Genomic DNA, 24,132 nt, shown 5'->3' with positions numbered 1-24,132 from the left:
TTGTTATAAAGCTGTCTAATAAAAGAGCACAATTCTGTAACTTTCATTTAATGGTGCTGGACAACATTAACTACCATGATAAATAGGCCCAAACAACAGGTTAACTCTTAAAATCCACAGGGTTTGACTTAACATTCGAGACTGCAGCCCCCTTTCTTTTCTCTTTAATATACAAACAGTACATGGTAGTGTGAAGTCCTCTCTTTTAGAATCCCATATATTTCAAATAGAGATCAAGTGAACTTCTTCAAATCAAAAAAGGGGAAGTAGTAAATTTGGGTTTGCAAGGTTAAACAATTAAACCTAGAAGGGTAAACCAAGAAAAATACAACTTAAAAAAAGTTCACGTAGACACGGAATAAAAGTTTATTTTTAAAAAATTTTTAAGAGACATGAAGATCAAATTTAGCATTCAGTTTGTCAAACAATTATAACTCATTTACAGACCTAAAATTGTCAGTAGCAAGCTAGCCATAAAACTCAAGGCATCCAAACATATTTAACAGCATTTTTGTGGACGCTCTAATGATTTCCATAAAAGGATACAATTTCTTCTTACAGAAGTTTGTGTAGTTTATGTATACACGGTATTAATAATAGTAACATTTTAATTTGCAACGGTACAGGCCGTGTCTCCTTTAGATGATGATAGTAATATATATATACTGATGACTCAAATATTGGGCCAGAATTTGTGGTGGGTAATAACGGCGAACTAACAGCGTTTGCGGTTATTGTTCCTTTGAAACTGACCACAACTTCAGGATGTAGCGCAGCTAAACGCGGAAATCCTGAAGTTGAGGCCAGTCATTCACTGCTCCGACACTGGCTGTGCTGTGGCCATGCCATCCCCCCCCCCCACCCCCCAGGTAATCAGTATAATCTGTGAAATCAGTGAAACTGACGAAAACTTGGGCTTATCTGTGTAACATTGCTCTTAAATTCCCTATTAAAAGTTAGGCCTTGTTGGATTAGGTATAACTGAGGTTTTAACAGCGTATTGACTGCTAAACAAATGTTATGGCCCTGAAAAACTAATTTAAATTTTGTGGAGTGTCAAATTTCTCCAATATGATAAAAATTACAATTTTTAAGAAACTTTGCAAAACATTTTTTAAAATATTTTTTAAAAATTTGTTCATGATTATTTCAGGGTCTACCTTATCCCCATGTGATAGCCCCAATCTTTGTTTTGCTCGCTAACATTTTTAAAAGGTCAGGATAAAAGCAGGTTCTCATTTCCTGCTTTCCTGTCAGTGAGAATTCTGCAATGTGATTGGCTGCTTAAACAGCTCGTCACAGCAGATCATGTCAAGGATTCCCCATTATACCGCACTGAAATCACTTGCGCGTCGAAAAAGTCAAACTTCTTGCCAGAGATCGCGAAAGCTCTGTGGGCAGCTTTCCTTAGGGCAAGCGACAAATCTTTGCTTCGTCGCTGACTGCTAATTCTGGGCTAATTATCACAGAACCAGTTGTGCATTCAATTGTCTTAAAGACGTTTGACTGGTTTAGAGAGAATTAGATTTTAAGTTGCACATTAAACCAACAATTTAAAAAAAAATTAACATTGCTATTCTCCCCTTGGCACTCTTCCTTGGCAAGGGAAGATTTGCTCAATTGGCAGAAATCCTAGGTATGCAACTGGACATTGGGTAAGCAATCTTCGGATTTTCCCTCCCTCATTTCCTACAAGGAAATATTGTGAAACCTGTGGCTACCACTGAATCTCCTACCACAAAGGCGTGGCTAACATTGTGAACTCTCCTTGTGGAAAATGGGGCCCACAAGCTCACCTTGCTATTCCATAATACAATGCATTAGAATTGAGTGGGCTGAATAACAGGGGAAGGGGGATGATTTTCAACTGTTGTGACTAAAAAACCATACCCGAGCCAGGATTGGCAGCCCCCTCTCCCAGGTCTGATCTGCTGACTGTCTCAGCATAGGAGCCGGACGATTTCACGCCCTCCCACAACTGGCAAGCTGCAGCGGAGCACCTGTTTGGCACCCATAGCTCGCCCCCTACATTCAAATAAAGTCTGAACATGAAAACAGTGCGTGCCTCCCGACATTGGCTCGGGTAGGTGGCGTGGGCGGAAATCAAAAATCCCCCCTACCGTGACTCCACAACAATTTAGAAATGTTCTGTTACCAATGCTACTTATTAGAATGTTCTTGATTCATAAAATGTTTAACCAGCTGACTAACATGAGGCTATTAGAAATTTTAAATTTCTACATTACAACAGTGACCATACTTCAAAAGAACTTAATTGGTTATGAAGTGCTTTGGGATGTCCAGAGATCATCTAAAGGTGCTATATAAATGCAAGTCTATTACCCTGCATTTACGCCACTTTGGTACTGCATTGCGAGGCCAGTTCATGAATCTTATTTAAACACATGCCCTGTACCCCTTGACGTTTAGGCTGTAAATATGCTTAAAATTGAGGAGGGGCTGGGGGGGAGGGGCAATGCAAAATCTGGCAAGCAGACAGCCCATCTGAAATCTAAGGGAATGCAACATTAAAAGGTAAATGGCTGCATCGGGGGTTATAAATTATTGAAAGCATTTAAAAGGCTCACTAATGATTCGATAAAGAATTGAGGTTCTCAAAGACTATGTGGGGTGGAGGTGAGAAGTTGTAGATAGAATGAAAAGATGAATACCCAATGTAGGGGGTTTGGAACCAAGGCTGTGGGCAAGTGGCAGAGCAGTGCTGCACTTGACTACCTCTGCGAGCTGGGAAAGTGGATATGCTGCTGTACGAGGTGCGAAGAAGGTTGTCCCATTTGATATGAGGGCATCATGCTGCTAGGAAGTGGCAGCCAAGCTCAGCACTTTCTACGGTGCCCGCACGACATGGACAGTGTACTTTAAGGAATCTGGCCAGGTAAGATAGCCCAAAAATACTAAGTGCCACGTATATGATCCACAATTCCTTGCCATGAAGTGTTCCAGATTAATAGCCCATATGCCGGGCCTTCACAAAATCTTACAGCTCTTTCATTACATACCCATACCGCAGCAGGGCAGTAGTTCAGACTTCAATGAATAGTTGAAAGCTTTGCCATACACTTGTCAAACCACTTACACAAACATGGGCAATTACTGACAACCAGGAAGGGCTTCAGGCTGGGCACATGGCAGCCATATAAAAAAAAAACCATGTATTGTGAGAAATGCAGCACTGAAGTAAATTTAGATAGCCATATGGCCGGGAACGGTGATAAAAGTGCTGGTCAATACATCAGTCACCTATTTGATACATGTGTGAGCATCACATTAGCAGATACCATGGTGCTAGCTAGGAATGGGCCAGAGGTATAGGGCAGTGATAAACATCCCAAGTAGGTGCTCAGCTATAGTGTCAGCTGTGGCTCAGTTGGTAGCACACTCGTCTCTCAGTCAGCAGGTTGTGGGCACATAAAGCTAGGCTGGCACACCAGTGCAGCGCTGAGGGAGTGCTGCACTGTTGGAGGTGCCGTCTTTCAGATGAGATGTTAAACCGAGGCCCCGTCTGCTCTCTCAGGTGGACGTAAAAGATCCCATGGCAATATTTCGAAGAAGATCAGGGAGTTATCCCCGGTGTCCTGGCCAATATTTATCCCTCAACCAACATAACAAAAACAGATTATCTGGTCATCATCACATTGTTGGTTGTGGGAGCTTGCTGTGTGCAAATTGGCTGCCGCGTTTCCCACATTACAACAGTGACTCCACTTCAAAAAGTACTTCATTGGCTGTAAAGTGTCCGGTGGTTGTGAAAGGCACGATATAAATGCAAGTCTTTCTTTCAAGAAAAAAAATAGCATTCGCTGGATAAAAGCCACAGAATTGAGCTGGGTATTTGCTTAAATACTTTGGCACAAAATCTGGAGCCTTAATGAGACAAAGGTACAAATTGGGTGGAAGCACTTCAGCTCACAATGCAGCAGGCTGCAGAAATACCACGCAGTCGGAAATTAGTACAGGAGTTGCTTTCCTAATTCTGTGATTCCCCTATGCCCATTGCTTATCTGCTTGTCAGCACGCAGTACCGCAGAATTTACACTGAAAAGATTTAGTCCATTACTCCATTAATTTGCGTAATCTCAAATTGCCGAGACCAACAGATCTGGATATTCTGAATTATATTTATCCACCAGTGAGGCAACAGCATGATGAATAGTCCTTTCCAAATCTCCAGGCCCACAAAATTCAGAACAGGTCAAACCAGCAAATTAGATACAGAAATGTAAAAGGGATGGTGTACTCTGGGCTTCAAGAGCCAGATTTCCAGAGCTTGGGGGCTGCAAATGGCCCATGGACCATAGTTTGGACAGCACGATGATGAAAAACATGCAGTGAGGAACTTGGTTATTGTAAATTCTTTACAAACTGCATTATCAGTGACTGAAGATGATGCCCACCCTTAAACTGCTTCTATTTAAATAACAAAAGCCATGAGGAAAAAAAAAACTTATTTTCCACATTTTAAAATTCTAAATCTGCTTGTTTAACATTTCTGCATCAAAAACATGAGTGCTTTCCTCAGCAAAAGGCACAATTCAAAGAGGCTGAGAACCTTGTCACGTGATCAGGCAGTCACTGATGAGAAGAGCAATTCTTTTTCTGAACTGTCATTATAAAACAATGACTGCTTATTAAAGCAATTTAGCCTAGATTTTCCAATTGTGTGCATCTCTGGTAGGGTGGGACTTTTGCTTGCTACAAAGATGTCCCTCAGCAGCATTTCCAGCCACAGGGCTATTAACATAATGAGACTGGCTCCCTGGCCTCTGCTAGGAAGCCCCGCCAAAAGTGGGTACAAAATTGTCATGGCAGCAGCTGGATAACTTGTGCCAGGTTATTGCGCGGGCAGTTGACTTGCTTGCCGTGAGTAGTACAGGGCCATGAGGGCTATGTTGCTGACTAACATGAAGGCAGCAGTTCCCAGGGCCACCTCCTTCCACCCCCAGACTACGTGCCAGACGCACAGGCCTTGCAGGGCTCAGCTGCTGAGGATGATCTTACAGTGATGCAGTCAGCAATTGCCCCATCACCGGAGGCAGCTGCCAGCAGTTGCAACCCACCTGCTCCCCATGTCCCCTCGGAGCAGCATCAGGAACCCAGCTCCCAACTCTCTGGGTTTGTACATGTGGAAGGGCGAGGCATAGGAGGGAATAGGGTGATTCTCTTGTGTAGAGTCCACCTCCTCCTGCTTAGTCTGGCCTCTTGCGCATCCCCAATTTTAATCACTTCACCACTGGTAGCTGTGTCTTCGCTTCGGACTCTTGTAAATAGTTTGCCAAGTTTTTAAGTTGTTCTTCTCGTTGATGATCTCTTGTTGCTGTTGTGCTTTTTATTATTATTTATTACTCTTGATGTTGTTATTGCTGCTGTTAAATAATTGTATAGGATGTCCTTTGCAACTTTTTGAACCTCTGAAATGTTTAAATAATAATTAACATGTTATGAGAAGTTGTTTGAAACTGAGAAAATTTGCTACTGAGCCACGACTCAGTGGCAGCACTCTCACCCCTGAGTCAGAAGGTTGTGGGTTCAAGTCCCACTCCAGAGACCTGGGCACATAAAGCTAGGCTGACACTCCAGTGCAGTACTGAGGGAGGTTCCATCTTTCGGATGAAACGTTAAACCAAGACCCCGTCTCCTCTCTCAGGTGGACGTAAAAGATCCCATGGCACTATTTCGAAGAAGAGCAGGGGAGTTAGCCCTGGTGTCCTGGCCAATATTTATCCCTCAACCAACAGTTTGCGCAAATTGGCTGCTGCATTCCGTACATTACAACAGTGACTACACTTCAAAAAGTACTTCATTGGCTGTAAAACGCTTTGGGATGTCCTGAAGTCATGAAAGGCTCTATATAAATGCAAGTCTGTCTTTCTTCTAAAAAATCTACATTTGCATCTGTTGTCACAGGAGAAATCTCGCACTACTTTTGAAGCAAACCACTACTTTCAATTAACTATCTCAATAGTGGTACCACTGCTGCTCAGTTGACAGGCAGGTGTTGTATCCACGTTCACTGTAGAATGTTGACTTGCCACTGTTAATAACCTCCTGTAACTTATATTTTTTTGCACTATTTATAACATTATGCACTACTTCTTTGTTAATTTGTCCTAATTAGAATGCAGTTTCTCATTCTCATCGGGGTTAATTTGTTGAAGGTTATTGTTTAAACTGTTGCACTTAATACAAATTCTATCGCTTCACTTAGAATGTTGCCTTCCTTATATTTGCACCACAATGGGGAATCATTGCACACACACATTCAGGATTCTTAGTCCACCTCAATTCCGCTGGTGGAGTCCCGGTTGGGGGGAGGGCGGGGAATGTTCTGGCTACTAGCAATGCCCGAATACTTGCTCTCTAGTTGCCCTGACATTGTCGCAAAGGATATTCTCTCCCTGTAGACTCTCAGTGGGGGTGGGGTAGTTACATATGGTTATCCTCTGACCATGGTGCATCATTCAAAGTCCATCGTGATCAGTGCACTGCTTTCACCCTCTTCCGAGTGTCGAAACAGCTTTGCGTCCTGAAAATGATTGCCATCCGACATTAACAGGACTCTGGCTGGAAAGACTAGCACAAAAAAGATGGCCAAACCAGATCAAAATAAAAAACCTTGTGGAACAATTCACCACTGGAGCTAGAGAGACTCCACAACTTCACTGGTCCCTTTCTGGGCCTCCAGGGTTGAGTGTAATGCAAGGACCATAAATCATTAGCAGGGTCCTCTACAACATCAATTACCAGCCCTAAATTGCTGCAACGGGAATCAGTCATAATATTGTAAATCCAGCAATTTCACGATCGGCATTAAGTTCACTGGGGAGCAGCACGACGAGAACGGACTTTTATCGGCTTTGTGATTTAGAACTCATGGTTTCTCTTTTACTCTGCAAATTGTTGGATTTTTTTTTTTTACAGATTGATAATGGTGGGTGACATTAATATGTCTGTCTAGTGCAGCGATTTTCCAGCAATTTCTGGCCCTTTGTTCAAAAAAGGGCTTCATTGTGTTGCTGCTATCTCCAATATCACTGCAGACTGGGTTGCTGTATGCCACCTTTTTCCTGCAAAAGTGACGTGAGCAGACATTAGTGACAGGGGCCATTCAGCAAGATTCATGTGATGCTGCATTGACTTTTATAAACTGTCAAGGCATGCACTGTGTAAATTAATGCACTATTGAGGCGTGCAGTATCATAAGATACTCACAAATTCAAACAGTACAATGTAGGCTACTCTGGGACATAGTGGTAACTGTTTCTAGCCACAACAAAGCATAAAAAGGGGGATGTTAGTGAGTCACTTTCTTGCTATTAACTGCTAAAGACTTGATTATGCCTTGCCCTATATACAGTACATGACTTCTTAAATTCTATTTGAGGTTACTTTCATTCAACATGAGGGTCTGGAGAGAAAAAAATCACCCCATACTACAAACCATCCAAGCTCAAATTTCAATAATTTTATATCATTTGCAAATGTAGAACAACAAATTGAGCAAACATATTGTTCAACATGTCATAATTACAGATTGCTTCAATGCGGATGGGTGGATGTGTAAATTTAAAGAAGAATTCTTATGCTAAACTATACACAGAAGAAACTATATTCACTTTGTATTCATCCAGCTGTTTTGACCACATAATCTTACTTGTTTTATAAACAGTTTGTAATTCTCAAGGACCTTGTCTGATATTGATAATATTACATTTCAAATAAACACTTATGACATTAAAGCACATCATTCACAACTTAGAGTACATCAATATTTTAATTGAAATGGAATGCTCTCCTATGCGAACAGAAACCACAGCATTCTGTTGTGACCATTTTGTCGGCTATCTGCTCAAAATCCAGCCAATTTTTATTATTTTGATGACATTTTCAATGACAGTCGTAACATGTTTTATATGATCTATAAAAAAATTATTTCATATGACTAAACCCACAAATCTGGATTTCAGGATTATATTAACCACATTTAAAAATGAATCACAGTAAATGGTTTCCTATCCTTTTATTAAAAAAAGCTTTCAAACGTTATTAAAAACATATTCAAATCCTTTTTAAAACAATCAAAACCCTAAACTGAAAATTCTTTTACTCCATTCCTGCATAGAGATGGAATGGTACGCTGCTTCATTTTTATTTGTAACAGGTTGTCACCATCAATTTATTAATCGTACTAGCAGTGTTCCCATGGCATTGCTCAGTTAGTCGAAGGTAATATGGCTGCATGGTGGGGGAGGCAGTTCACCTCTTCCAAATATGGAAAGAAGTTTGTATAGTTTTTTTTTGTAATGGTTCTTAAAAAAGGAAATGGGCCCTGAAACTCCGTGGCCTGGCATGGTCCGGTCATAGCTTTGGCGGAAGTCCGCTGGAAGGGCCAGAATTTCAGTTAGGACCCTTGGATCACAACCTAGTGCGGGAATTCTTGCTCAGCCCTGTAAGGAGTGAAGTCGGTAGCCACCGCTTACACGGCCAGCAGTGCAGGAAAGGGAAGAGCTGGGGACGACAAATATCAGAATTTCTGCATTTCCAGCCGCTCAATTCATAGCAGGCTGCTGAATGGCGGACATGGGGCCCACCTGGTCATCCAGGCCGGGACCGGAGTCTGAATTCCTCAAGAGGATCCAGATTTTGTACAGGAAACTCTCCTTTTACCAGCACTGAAATAACCGGAAATCTCTCTTAACTGGCAAAATTCAGGAATAGGTTCAGGTAAGTTTTACTTCATATTAGTGGCCGTGTAACCGGGGTTCCTGCACCTGTTGCCATGCAACAGGGACGTCTGGATCTGTGGCCGTGTAACCGGGGTTCCTGCACCTGTTGCCATGCAACAGGGACGCCTGGATCTGTGGCCGTGTACAGAGCTCTCGTACCTTAGTAAGTATACCTCTCTGTAATACGGACTTTTTGATCAACCAGCACCACGCCGGTCCCGTCGGTGCCAGATAAAAAAGAGTTTCCTGTACATGATTAAACTTAGTCACTGAATTCTTTTCTGTGTCTTTTAAAGAAAGAAAAAACGTCACATTTATATAGTGTCTTTCATGTTCTTAGGATGTCACAAAGCATTTCACAGCCAACAAATTATTTTTGAAGTACATTCACTGTTATTTTGTAGGCAAATGCAGCAGCCAATTTGCACACAGTAAGGTCCACAAAAAGCAATGCGATCACTGACCAATTAATATGGATTGGTTGAGGGACATATTTATTGTGCTCTTCTTTGCAAAACAGTGCAGCTTTAAAACCAGAGGACTCATCTTCCACTCCTTGCACCATCTGGGTGCCATTTGGGCAGAGTGTACTCAAAGCACACCCTGCGGGGACTAAAAAGCTCAGCGCCTGAACTTCCTCTTGGACATAATTTACTTACTACAGGCATGCAATGGGCGTACAAAATGGCACATTACTGGGCGTAGGCCCACAGTGAAAAGGAGTCTGGTTGCTATTGTCAGCAAAGTTCAGTTCCTGATTTTCTGAATATGTGCCTTTATTTTTACCACACACCAATGTTTATAATAGTCATTAATACATAAAAAAAACTCAAGTTAAAATGTTAGAGAGAATACGCTCATAATTGCTTGGCAATCTCAATAGAAAGAGGAAGTTGGGTGACCAAAACCATTTCAGATAGATGTTAATAGCTGCAGTTCCAACATAATTTTGTTTTAAATTACTAGAATCACAGTATTCACTAGCAAGGTATCTTTCATAATGTAGTAAAGGGCACATCTCTGCAGAATTTGCGGATTAGACTTTACTTTTGGGAGTTAAAATTGTGAAAAACACTAGCATCATGTAAAGCAGCAACATTACATGGACATTACATTGTCAAATGCCTTACTGAAGTCCATGTAGACTAAGTCCCACATGGGAGACTGGTCACAAAGGTAAGAGCCCATGGGATCCAGGGCAATTTGGCACATTGGATCCAAAATTGGCTTAGTGGCAGGAGGCAGAGGGTGATGGTCGAAGGTTGTTTTTGTGACTGGAAGCCTGTATCCAGTGGTGTACCGCAGGGATCGTGCTGGGTCCTTTGCTGTTTGTAGTGTACATTAATTATTTAGATATGAATGTAGGAGGTATGATCAGTAAGTTCGCAGATGTCACAAAGATTGGTGGAGTGGTAAATAGTGATGAGGGAAGCCTCAGGCTACAGGACAATATAGACGGGTTGGTTAGATGGGCAGAACAGTGGCAAATGGAATTTAACCCTGAAAAGTGTGAGGTGATGCATTTTGGGAGGACTAACAAGGCAAGGGAATACACAATGAATGGTAGGACCCTAGGAAGGACAGAGGATCAGAGGGATCTTGGTGTGCATGTACTGTACATAGATCCCTGAAGGCAGGAGGACAGGTAGATAAGGTGGTTAAAAAGGCACATGGGATGCTTGCCTTCATTAGCTGAGGCATAGAATATAAGAGCAGGGAGGTTATGATGGAGCTGTACAAAATGCTAGTTAGGCCACAGCTGGAATACTGTGTGCAGTTCTGGTCGCCACACTATAGGAAGGATGTGATTGCATTGGAGAGGGTGCAGAGGCGATTCACCAGGATGTTACCTGGGCTGGAGCACTTCAGCTATGAAGAGAGACTGGACAGGCTGGGGTTGTTTTCCTTAGAGCAGAGAAGGCTGAGGGGAGACCTGATTGAGGTGTACAAAATTTGGAGGGGCATAGATAGGGTAGATAGCAAGGAACTTTTCCCCTTAGTAGAGGGGTCAATAACAGAGGGCATAGTTTCAAGGTAAGGGGCAGGAGGTTTAGAGGGGATTTGAGGAAAAACTTTCACCCAGAGGGTGGTTGGAATCTGGAACTCACTGCCTGAAAGGGTGGTAGAGGCAGGAACCCTCACAACATTCAAGAAGCATTTAGATAAGCACTTGAAACGCCATAGCATACAAGGCTACGGACCAAGTGCTGGAAAATGGGATTAGAATAGACAGGGCTTGATGGCTGGCGTGGACACGATGGGCCGAAGGGCCTCTTTCTGTGTTGTATAACTCTATCACTCTATGCAGGAGACAACTCAATAGAAGATGCTGCTGGAATCTGGATTTTTGCACCATTCTGGAACTAGGAAAGAGATTGCAACTGTTGCTGCATTTTTGAGAGAGTTAGAATTTAATGTTTGCCTTCCCAAAACATTGATGAGCCATTTTTGGACAATATCAGCCTGATTCTTTTAGGGAAATGCACCTGTTTAGGAAGCAGTAGCGCCAACTTTTACAATGAGAGTAGTCTGCCCCAATCTGCACCTGGTGCTATTAGAGGAAACATGTGTACAGAGACCAAAGATATTGCAGACCAAGGCACCATGTTCAGAAGGCTGTCAACGGAGGGGTGGGAGGGGAGAGAAGAACAGAAATGTGGTAGTGATGGGGGATTCTATAATTAGGGGGATAGATAGCATCCTCTGCAGCCACAAATGAGAATCCCAAAGGGTATGTTGCTAGGGTAAGGGATAGCTCGTGGCAGCTGGAGAGGAATTTGGAAAGGGAGGGGGAGTATCCAGTTGTTATGGTCCATGTCGGAATAGGTAGGAACAGGGAGGAGGTCCTGCTGAGGGAGTATCAGGAGTTAGCAGCGAAATTAAAAAGCAGGACTTCAAGGGTAATAATCTCTGGATTATAGCTCGAGCCACATGCAAATTAGCATAAAAACATTCAGAGCAGGAGAATTAACACGTGGTTAGAGGGCTGGTGTGGGAACGAGGGGTTCCTTTTCATTGGACATTGGCACCAGTACTGGAACAGGAAGGAGCTGTACCGATGGGGTGGGCTCCACCTGAACCGGGATGGGAACCTTGTCCTAGCGGAAAGGGTAAATAGGGAGGTTGCAAAGGCTTTAAACTAGTAAGACGGGGGGAGGGATCTACAAGAAATGAGATCAGCCTAAATATGAACAAAACAGGAAAGGAGAGCATAGGAAAGAATAAAGTAAGGGAGGACATTGATGGCTAGGGAATAAATAGAGTTATAGAACAGGAGTGTAAAAAGATGGTTAAAAATAAAGTGAGGGGAACTGCTATTCAAAATGAGTTAAACTGTCTATACAGCAATGTACACAGTGTCTGTAATAAACAGGTGAACTGAAGGCAATAAGATGTTGCAAGGAACCAGACATAGTAGGGATTACTGAGACATGGCTACAGAAAAATCAGGACTGGGAATTAAACACTGCAGGGAATAACATATTTAAAAAAGATAGAGAGGGAAAAGGAGGTGGAGTAGCTATATTTATTCGGGATAATATAATGGCAGTAGAAAAAAGTGACGCAGCTATCAGCAAGACAAAAATAGAATCCATGTGGATAATTATAAAGCACAATAAAGGATCAATCACACTAATAGGGGTAGTCTACAGACCGCCTAATAGTGGAAGGGAGTTGGAGGAAGAAATATGCAAGCAAATTAGGGAAATGAGTAAAAAACAGAGACTAATACTCATGGGGACGAACAACTACTCCGATATTAATTGGCTAGAAGAGGTAGGTAAAGGGGAAAAAGGAATGGAGTTCCTACAATATGTACAGGACTCCTTTCTAACCCAATATGTAAGAAGCCCAACAAGGGAGGATTCACTAATGGATCTAGTAATGGGGAATCAACCAGCGCATATAAAATAAGTAAAAGTAGGGGAGCATCTAGGCAATAGCGACCACAATATAATACGCTTCAAGATAATAATTGAGAAGGACATAAGTATGACGAAGACCAGGGTAATAGATTGGAGAAAAGATGATTTTGAAGGGCTAAGAATAGAACTTGGAAAAATAAAATGGACAAAAATATTGGCAAACAATGATGTAGAACAGCAGTGGGAAATATTTAAAACTGTGTTCAACGAGTCCAGGAAAAATATATTCCACTATAAAACAAGAACAAGCTAAACCCTAATGAGACACCATGGATGAATAAAACCATAAGAGAAAAATTGAGGGTAAGGAAAAAGGCATACACTAAGTACATGGACAGCAGGGGAAAGCACAACAAGGGAGAATACGAACAGATTAGGAGAGAAGTCAAAAAAAATTAGGAAGGCAAAAAGGAACTATGAAATTAAATCATCAAGGAACATAAACAAAATAATAAAATATTTTACAGGCGCATAAATAAAAAAAAGGAAAGTCAGGTTGGGAATAGGGCCACTAAGGGATGGACAGGATAATATCACAGGTAGCGATAGAGAAATGGCAGAAATATTAAATAATTACTTTGCTTCAGTATTTACCAGGGAGACAGAACAGATGAATATGACATCAGATGATGAGATTAGGAATAAGATAACTACATTTAAAATAGAGGAGAAATATTAAATAAACTGATCAAACTCAAAGGATAAAACCCTTGGTCCGGACGGATTACATCCGTGCATTTTTAAAAAATCTAGGAAAGAGATAGCAGAGGCATTACTACACATATTTAATAATTTGCTAGAAAAAAGTGTAGTGCCAGAGGACATGGGGATAGCTAACCTAATGCCTATATTAAAGAAGGGAGATAGAACATGTCCAGGGAACTATAGACCAGTCAGCTTAACATCGGTGGTAGGAAAAATAATGGAATCCCTACTAAAGGAGAAAATAGAAGAACATTTAGAAACCAAAAACATAATAATGAATAGTCAGCATGGATTTCAAAAGGGAACGTCTTGCTTGACCAACCTCATTGAATTCTTTGAAGAGTTAAATCATGCTTGACTAATCTACTGGAATTTTTTGAGGATGTAACTGGTAGAATAGATAAGGGAGAACCAGTGGATGTGGTGTATTTGGACTTTCAGAAGGCATTCGATAAGGTCCCGCTAAGAGATTAGCGTGCAAAGTTAAAGCACATGGGATTGGGGGTAAGGTACTGACATGGATAGAGAACTGGTTGGCAGACAGGAAGCAAAGAGTTGGAATAAACGGGTCTTTTTCCGAGTGGCAGGCAGTGAATAGTGGGGTACGGCAGGGATCGGTGCTAGGACCCCAGCTATTCACAATATATATTAATGATCTAGACGAGGGAACTAGATGTAATATCTCCAAGTTTGCAGACGACACAAAGCTGGGTGGGCGTGTGTGCTGTGAGGAGGATGCCGAGAAACTCCAGGATGATTTGGACAGGTTGGGTGATTGGGCAGCTGCAGTATAATGTGGATAAATGCGAGGTTATCCACTTTGGTGGCAAAAACAGGAAGGCAGATTATTATCTGAACGGCAATAGATTGGGAAAAGGGGAAGTGCAACGAGACCTGGGTGTCCTTGTGCACCAGTCGCTGAAGGTAAGCATGCAGGTGCAGCAGGTGGTTAAGGTGGCAAATGGTATGTTGGCCTTCATAGCGAGGATTCAAGTACAGGAGCAAGGATGTCTTGCTGCAGTTGTACAGGGTCTCGGTGAGACCACACCTTGAGTATTGTGTGCAGTTTTGGTCGCCTTATCTGAGGAAGAATGTTCTTGCCATGGAGGGATACCTGGGATGGCAGGATGATGTATGAAGAGAGATTGGGTCAATTAGGCTTATGTTCGCTCAAGCTTAGAAGAATGAGAGGGGATCTCATTGAAACTTATAAAATTCTAACAGGACTAGACAGACTAGATGCAGGAAGGATGTTCCCAATGGCGGGGAAGTCCAGAACCAGGGCTCACAGTCTAAGGATAAGGGATAAGCCATTTAGGACTGAGATGAGGAGGAATTTCTTCACCCAGAGAGTGATGAACCTGTAGAATTCTCTACCACAGAAGACAGTTGAGGCCAATTCATTAAATATATTCAAGAAGGAGTTGGATATATTTCTTAAGGCTAAAGGGATCAAGGGATATGGGGAGAAAGCAGGGACAGGGTACTGTTTTGGATAATCAGCCATGATCTCATTAAATAGCGGAGCAGGCTCAAGGGGCCGAATGGCCTACTCCTGCTCCTATCTTCTATGTTTCTAACAAAGGGAATAGACAAGGGTAATGCAGATGATGTAATTTATCTAGATTTCCAAAAGCCCTTCGATAAGGTACCACATAACAGACTAATGAATAAGGTCAGAGAATGCAGTCAGGGGACAAATAGCAGAATGGATAACTAGCTGGCTTCAAGACAGAAAGCACAGCGTAGTGGTAAAGGGTAGCTATTCAGAGTGGCAGAAGGTGGGAATTGGTGTTCCACAAGGATCAGTGCTGGGACCACTGTTGTTCACAATTTATATTAACGATTTAGACTTTGGAAACAAAACAGAATTTTAAAATTTGCGAATGACACCAAATTTGGGGTGGGGTATAGCCAATACTGAGGAGGACTGCAACAAATTACAAGACAATATTAATAAACTTGCAGAATGGGCATATAATTGACAAATTAATTTCAACACATAAATGTGAGGTATTACATTTTGTTAAGAAAAATAAGGAGGTCACATGTTACTTGGAAAAGAAAGAATCTTAATGGGGTAGAAGAGCAAAGGGATCTCGGAGTACAAATACACAAATCACTAAAAGTTAGCGACACAGGCTAATAAGGTCATAAAAAAAGCAAACCAAGCACTAGGATTTATTTCTAGAGGGACAGAATTGAAAAGTAGAGAAGTTATGCTAAACTTGTATCGAACCTTGGTTAGACCACACTTGGAATACTGCATAAAATTCTGGTCACCATATTATAAAGAGGATATAGAGGCACTGGAGAGGGTGCAAAAAAGATTTACAAGGATGATACCAGAAATGCGAGGTTATACCTATCAGGAAAGGATAAATATGCTGGGAGAAGGCTGAGGGGTGACCTAATAGAGGTCTTTAAAATCATGAAAGATTTTGATAGAGTAGATAGAGAGGGGTAGATTTTCCTGGAGCCGTCAGGCGGGGTTTCAGGCACGTGGGGGGGAATCCCGATTTCGGGGGTCCCGACACCATCCCGCCCAAAACCTGCCCCCCCGTAAGTTTCAGGGGAGGCGGGTACCCGCCCCGCACTGGGACCCGCCGACCCGAGGCGGGAAGGGATTAGTGCCAATTAACTGCCTGTTAACAGGTAGTTAACAGGCAGTTTTTAGCCTAATCCCTATTTTGAGGGGTGTCGTGTGGGATTCCCGACGGCTCCAAACCACGCCAGGTTAGAGCAGGCGGGCTGAAGGACTTGGAGGGGTCGTGATGTCGGTGTTCAGGTGAGTGATGGGTGCATGAGTGCAAAGGTAAGTGTGTTTGGTGTGTCTAAAGTGTGTAAAGAAGTTTAAATTACCTGTACTTACCTTAACAGCCTTTCTTCCTCTAGGTTTCGGGAGTCCATCATTCAGCCGGCACTGAAAGCAAAATGGCTGCGAGCTGTCAAAAGTGACAGCCTTCAGCTTTGAGTGCCGGTGAGACTTCTAACTGAGTCTGTGTAGAAGGACTCGGGTTAGAAGTCAGACTGTCAGTGTTTGACAGCTTCAAACAGCTGTGAAACACTGATATTTCATCTGCCAAGACCTCTTGACAGATGAAATTTCAGTCTGTGACATCACCTGTTGCCAGGTGGCCCTTAATTGGCCTGCTGAGCCCGCTGGGCGGGCTTAACAAGGTCAATCAAGGGAAAATCGCGTGGATTGGCCGAACGTCAATGTAGGCAGGACTAAAACCCGAAAGTTGTAGCCCCGCCTCCTTCTCGACAGCTTTAGGAAAATCGACCCAGAGTGTTTCTGCTTGTGGGGAAGAGCAAAACTAGGGGCCATCAATATAAGATAGTCACCCAGAAATCAAATAGGGAATTCAGAAGAAACTTCTTTACCCAGAGAGTGGTGAGAATGTGGAACTCGCTACCACAGGGAGTGGTTGAAGCGATGCATTTAAGGAGAAGCTAGATAAGCAGATGAGGGAGAAGGGAATAGAGGGTTATGCTGATAGAGTTAGATGAGGAAAGACGGGAGGAGGCTCGAGTGGAGCATAAATGCGCATTAACTGGTTGGGCTGAATGGCTTGTTTCTGTGCTGTATATCCTATGTAATATATTCATTTGCTGTAAGTGCTGAATCCATTTGAGGTGCAGATACTAGAAAAGCCATATAGCAAGTTTGTGTGAAGTGCTGATCAGGAACAGAATGGGAGCAAAAGATTAATACTCATTTTCCCTCTTCATTGCCCCCATTTTTTGGGTGCGATTTAGGAGAAGAGCACGGGAGAATCATCCCTGCTGGATTTAAATTCTACAACATGAGGAAACCATGGTGTTGCAGTGGACAATCAAATCACGTCTAAAGTAGATTGGATCAATCTCAAACTGTTAGCTTTATGCAGAAAATGATTTCCACCCAAATTAACACCCAGCAGAAACATACCCAGATTTCCACCCAACGCTCAATTGTCCATCTGCCTAGTTGAAACCAGGGCAACAGTTTACTGACAGGGGGATGATTAAGATGCCTTTTAAGATGAGTCAGAATCTCCATAACAGTAACTAAAATGTTACAACCAAATCAATTCTTAGAACATATTGCAGATAGTTTATATAACCACTAAGTATGAGTCCAGACATTTACAAGAAGGTTTAGACCACAAATCTGGCTTTCAAGGTCCCTGTGGCTTGATACTTATCTTTTCAATTTTAAGTAGTGACAGCATCAAGGCTTATCTGGTAAAGGCTTCTAATCATTCAGTAAAAATCCTCTCTTCATATTAACAACATTTCAATTTCTTTTAGAGGGATACATTAGTGTCATTTATTTCTGCTTTGTGTTTTGTAAGCATGAGGTTTGGACAAATAACAGCTTTTACGATAACAATTCCTTTGCTGTACGAAAGCAATATTTGTTATTACATTAATCTATTACAGCAACATCCCCTGGAGATACTTTTATATTAAAAATTTTATAGTAAAAATCCACCATATTTTCAAATGACTCCTAGCATTTCTTCAGTATTAACCTTCACACCAATTCAATTGTATGATTTGTGTGATATGATCTTCACAGTGACAAGCTATACTCATGACACAAAACATTTTACTGTTATCTTTGAGTTGTGAGATAAAGTTTTAACACGGGGGGGGGGGGAATAAAGATGGTAGCGAAGAGAATGAGAAGGGAAGGTTAGGGGTGGGAGAGGGAAAAGAGCACGGGGATGGGGTAGCTAACCTCCACTAACCACAATCCCCATTCCAGAAGTACAGCCAAATCCTAGTCCTCCTCTTCCCCATCTACTTTGATGTCCTTTCTGATTTTCCACTCCTGCCATCACCATTATCCTCTCACTCTGCAGCCTGCTATTTGCTACCCACATGCCTGTTAGGCAGTGGCACCAGTGACTGACACAGGAGGATAACGGTGGAGGAAGGTCAGGGCAAAGGGGGAACTGAGGTAGATGGGTAGTGGAGTCTACAGGCAGGAGGGGACTGACTGGATGAGAAGGCCTGGGTCTGGCAGCATGGGTAAAGCCGAGCTGCCAGACGCTTGGATCCCCTCCTCCCGTATGATCCCGGATCTTGGGACCCTCCCCAGTGCTGACAGAACTCGCAACCCTTCACCCCAGCACTCAGACACCATGATTCGTTGCCCCCGCCACCCTTCGCTGCCTGGCTTCCTCTCTGCAGCCTGACTCTAGGGCCACTCTTCTAGTGTGGCCAGAAGCCTGGAGCCATACTCCACTTACAGCCCAACTCTGCCCTCCTCCCCTTTAGCTCACTTTGCCATAAGGAATACCTGAGCAGTGCCCTTTAAGAGGTTGCGGCAGGTCAAACAGTTCCATTTTAGCAGCTAGAAATCACAATCGGACTGCAGACCCTAGGCTGTCCATCTGCTAGTTAACTATATTTACAAAAGAACACAGAATTTGTGCTGCATAAGCTGAGCAAAAACATATTGTGCATCGTTAAGTGCCATTAACATTTTATTTTTAAAGTTAGCAGTCATCTCACTTTATGGAAAGAAAGAATGGAGCAGCTAATCACACTTGGTCCAATTATATGGTCAACAGAGAGTCAAATCATCATAATCATATAGCCAACAGGCATAACCACTGGAGATAGAGGAACCCACAAATGACACTCGCTACTCCACACAAAGTAAAAAAACATAGCTATATGTATTCGATCTACAAAGGAAAGAAGTTCTCAATTAAAGATGCATGGATATGGCAGGAGGATGACAACGATTACATGGAAAAGTGGTACCTGGACAGAAAATGCCATGAAGAGGTACTATTCTCCAATTGTTCAAAAGAATGAATCTGATGACATGAAATCAATCTGTCTACTTCAGTATAGTCTTCTGCTGAGCAGTTTTAGCAGTGAAGTTGTTACTACAAAGTTTATAACAATGACGATGCCTGTGCCAAGCATGATTAGTGATGCAATATTATCCTGTGCCAGCTTAAATCAAAAAGCACAATACAAAAAGTAAACTTGCACAAAGTGATTTCAAGTACAATGCCTACACAACATACACAAGATTCTTGACTTATTATTCAATTCTCATGTCCATTCATGGAAAAACCCTTCAAAAATGTACAGAAAAGCTTCCTTTTTCTGCTTCAAGACAAATAATGATTTTTTTTTTACTTCATGATGATCGCAGTTTACAAATAATATGAGAGAGAAAACAAATGCAGCACTATCATGGATTTATATCACAAATATATTGATCGGTATATACGATTTGGTAACATTTTTGTGTTGCAGAAAATAAGCACGCATTTAGCTCTGGTGGATGGTGAGGAAAATAGAACATGTTGAATCTTATTTCTGAATGTTGTGGAATTTGTTACTAGGATTTGTCAAAGAGGTAACGGAGTTACTGCAACAGTACTGCAGGCTCTAACATTGTAGAGGCAGCACTTACAACTTCAGATACAGGAAATTGGTCGTCTGTGTGATAACTGCAACCTCTCATCAGTTAACTGACAAATAAACCTTGACCACTGCTGGGCTTTAAATAGTAGAACAATAAATCTTTTCTCCAACAAGATGCTTATGATTCTGCCACTAACATACTTGGAGTCAATATTTGTCATTGGGATACTCTGCCTTCGTAATCGTCATGAATCAAAATGGTGAATGGCTCTAAAGCACAAATATAAATTTATTTATGTTTTGCAGCACTTCTTCATTCATTTATTTATTGGTGTAACTCCCCAAAGCCAAAATTTGGATCATCACAGAAAAGTTCAAATTGTACTGCAAGTCAAAAGTACTAACATCACCAATAGCTTTAGGGACCAAAGCTTCACTTTAGGAACAGATGAGTTCTTCAGGGTTTTCTGTAACCATCAGCAACTTGGACTGTGTAGTGTTTAGGAAAACAAAATAGGTTGCTTATTAAAATTAGTTTTTTCCCACAAATGTTTTCTTTAAATAGATTTTAAACATTAAATCAAATCATTGACTTGCTAGCTTGTCAAACTATGAGTTGGAACACTTTTTCTACAAAGTAGTGTATCTTTTGCTGGGAGTTATTTTCTCTGTTGCGAACTATAATGAAAAACTCTAAACAATTACATCATTAGAGTGCAGCTGCAATCAATTCCATCTCAAGCCATTCATTTAATCAGCAACCATTGTTATGCACTGGGGAATAAATTATCAAACAAGAGAACTTGAGTGTTTCTGCCTTGCTTCTCTGTTCAAGTTGACACTATCTCCAGGGAGTCTTGCCAAATTATCTGCTGAGAACTATAGACTCCCTTTCTCCTGTTTCTAAATGTGACAGTGCTGTGAGTGATATAGACTCATACCCACTGCAAGTTCCAGAGGGCAATGACACTCTATGAAAATAAATACTTCCTGGAATCCCCCTTTGCTTAAGGATTTTATGTAAATGTTCTCTAATCCCTACTGCCCTATTCATTTCAAATAACCTATCCAACTGGAATGTATCCAAACCATTCATTTTAAAAATCTCAATCATATTGCCTCTAAGCCTGTGTTTCTCTGAAGTAAATATTCCAACGCTTAGTTATCAGAATAGGCTCTAAGAGCCCTAAAGCTAGGTATCATTCTCATCACCCTCCTCTGCATCTTCTCCAGAGCCCTGATAGTCTTTCTTACTGCAAGGACTAAAATTGGACACAATACTCAAGTGCCAAAGCTTTAGTACAGTGTTGTTTGTTTTATACTCGACTATATATTCGCCCTATTTGCATTCTCTATAACTATCTTGCAGTGCTTGTGCATCTCCAATGAGCTACTAACTATTACTCCAGAACTCTTGCCTTTAATGAGAGCCCTGCATGGTACAAACATACCTGAAGTGTTGCAACTCCAAGTCTATTACACCACAGTCATCCACACTGAAGGACAGCTGTCACACATGCCTCCATGCCCCAACTTATCTAGACTGGCCTACAACTTACTGATTTGGACTAAAGTACTAATCCTTTTCAAAATAAGCTGGACAAGTATCTTGTCGAATTGGAGTGGTAGAAACAGTCCAAGATGATCAACTGCTGCTTTAGACAATCATTCCTTCACTGCTCCAGTTTTGAAGACAGGAAAGATAAATGTGGAGAGTACACAAAGGTTGAATATTGGAGGTATGGGGATGCAGCTTTGCTCAGTTGTCTCCAAGAATCAGCTATAATCGATAGAGATTAAATGAGTGGGCTAGAGCGTACATGGTCCGTGGAAAGGATGGGCTTGAATGCTTTTCTTGGTCATGTTTTGTTATGGTGCATCTGTGATTAATTTGCTGCTTTTCCTTCTATGTTGGTTTGTTAAGAGAGAGCAAACAAGCTAGTAGGTGGGCAAGGGGGAGCGGGAAGATCGAGAGAAGAAAAGAGAGAGTAAGGAGGTGTGGCAAGGGACACACGCATCGAATGCTGCAGGAGGCTTGAGCCAGCCACAATCATGAGAAAAATAAAAAAGGTAAAAGTGGAAGAAAAGTAAAAATCAAAGACAAAACAAAATGAAAGGAGAAAAAAAAACTGCAGGGAGCACTACAAGGAAATAAATTGCACCACCGATGTAACCAAAGCTGGGAATGTGTGGGTACATTTTTGTACTTCCTGCCTGTGTGAGCATTTGTTCCTCAGTGATTATCTGTTACCCTCTATCTCAATCTAACTGTTCTGTTATTTACAATTCTTTATTACTGTCCACTGTTCAAACTCTCTTTATCTTTGTCTATCATGTTGTATTGTCTTGGACTCCTTCCTTCACACAGCTAATTCATTCTCGACATCTCCCAATTTACACCTCCACCAATCTTCTCTGAGCTGCTCTCATACACTAAATTTCTGACCATATTCTCATCAGTGTGAAGCAGAAATAAAAGAAATGATTAAGTTGACAGTCATTTTCTTGACTACGTAGAAGTACCATAATAAAGAATTTCTGAAGAAGCACCTACTCCAAAAACATTAACCTTTCTTTTCTCTTTATAGCTGCTAACTGACCGACTTATTGTATATTGCATATGGCCTTTTATTTGTTTTTAGTCTGACTTATTTCTGCTTCACACTGATGAGAATATAAAGAAATGACTTGTTGGGATCGGTAGAAAACAACAGGCAGAGACTTTTGTTTAAGCCAAAACAAAACGTGTCTTACTTTAATCACTCTCCACGAGGTCTGAAGGGCTCAGCCCCGTGCAGGGGCTATGACGTCATCAAGCAACTGACGTCATGACGCTACTGACGCTCTTAAAGGGACCCTGCACCGATAACCCAACCCAGCATGTACAGATCACAACATTGCTATACATAGTGAATTGTGTTTAGGTACATATAACAGCATTGGCTATACATTGTGTTATTGTCCCTATGTGGTCTCCGCCACAGACTATTAAATTAAAATTGGGTCTCATCAAAGAATATACAAATTTTGCTAAAGCCCTATTGCCTTTGGCACAGCATTACTCAATGGATAGCTAAGGCTTCCTAAGCCTGATACTGTGTCAAACCAAGTATAATACTATTTCTTTAATATATTAAAATCTATGAGTGGGTCGCAAAATTCAATAAAAAAATTTATTGAAAAGAAACAAGCAATGTATACAGCGCATTTAATGTAGAAAAATGTTCCAAGGGAATTTGCAGCGTTATAAGGAAATAAAATGGACACCGAGCCACAGAATGATTCATGTTCCAAAGCTTGGTCAAAGAGGTGAGATTTAAGGACAGTCAGAAAGAATTACATAGGATATACAGCACAGAAACAGGCCATTCTGCCCAACCAGTACATGCCGGCGTTTATGCTCCACTCGATCCTCCTTACGTTTTTCCTCATCAAACTCTATCAGCATAACCCTCTATTCCCTTCTCCTTCATATGCTTATCTAACCGTCCCTTAAATGCATCTATACTAATCGCTTCAACCACTCCCTGTAGTAGCGAGTTCCACATTCTCACCACTCTCTGAGTAAAGAGGTTTTTTCTGAATTCCCTATTTGATTTCTTGGTGACTATCTTATATTGATGGCCTCTAGTTTTGCTCTTCCCCACAAGCGGAAACACTCTCTCTCTATCTACTCTATCAAAACTGTTCATGATTTTAAAGCCCTCTATTAGGTCACCTCTCAGCCTTCTCTTTTCAAGAGAAAAAAGAGACTCAGCTTGGTCATCCTTTCCTGATAGGTATACCCTCGCATTTCTGGTATCATCCTTGTAAATCTTCTCTGCACCCTCTCCAGTGCCTCTATATCCTTTTTATAATATACAAAAAGAGAGAGGTAGAGGGGTTTAGGGCAAAAAATCCAGAGAGTAGGGCCTTGGCTGCCAATGGTGGGATGAAAGGAGAGGGAAATGCATAAGAGGCCAGAGTCAGAGGAACAGACAATTTGGGTGGCTGGGTGAGAGGGGAGAGGTTGGGTTGTAGGGCTGAAGAAGCTTAGAGATAGGAAGGGACGAGGCCATCCTTGGAACTTAAACACAAGGATAAGAAATTTAAATTTGAATTGTTGGTGGACTGGCAGCAAATATAGGTCGGCAACGAGAGGTGTGATGGGGAGCAGGACTTGCTGCAAAATTGGATACAAGCAGCTTCGAATGAAAATGCAGAATGATTTTTTTTTTTTAATTGCCCCTCACCCCAGCTGCTATGACTTTACCTCGTCCATTTTCCTCCTAATGCAATACATTTGCACCAGACCCAAGGGGACAGTAGTGTATCCCAAAACAACATATTTGGACTTGGCGTAAGGAACCAAAGCCTGCTACAACCCCATCGAGTGA

General features: G+C 41.7%; 1 protein-coding gene across 5 annotated transcripts in view; it reads right to left on the bottom strand.

Annotated features, from left to right (window-relative positions):
* Nucleotides 1–24,132, bottom strand: part of LOC147120179 (diacylglycerol kinase beta-like) — a 752,216-nt gene that overhangs the window by 477,674 nt on the left and 250,410 nt on the right. The gene's annotated exons all lie outside the window — the stretch shown is intronic.

This window comes from Somniosus microcephalus, chromosome 4 (genome assembly GCF_052327205.1).
Source record: "Somniosus microcephalus isolate GS21.2 chromosome 4, FLI_Smic_1.0, whole genome shotgun sequence".
Classification (NCBI taxonomy): domain Eukaryota; kingdom Metazoa; phylum Chordata; class Chondrichthyes; order Squaliformes; family Somniosidae; genus Somniosus; species Somniosus microcephalus.
This window is presented reverse-complemented; position numbering and strand designations above follow the sequence as displayed.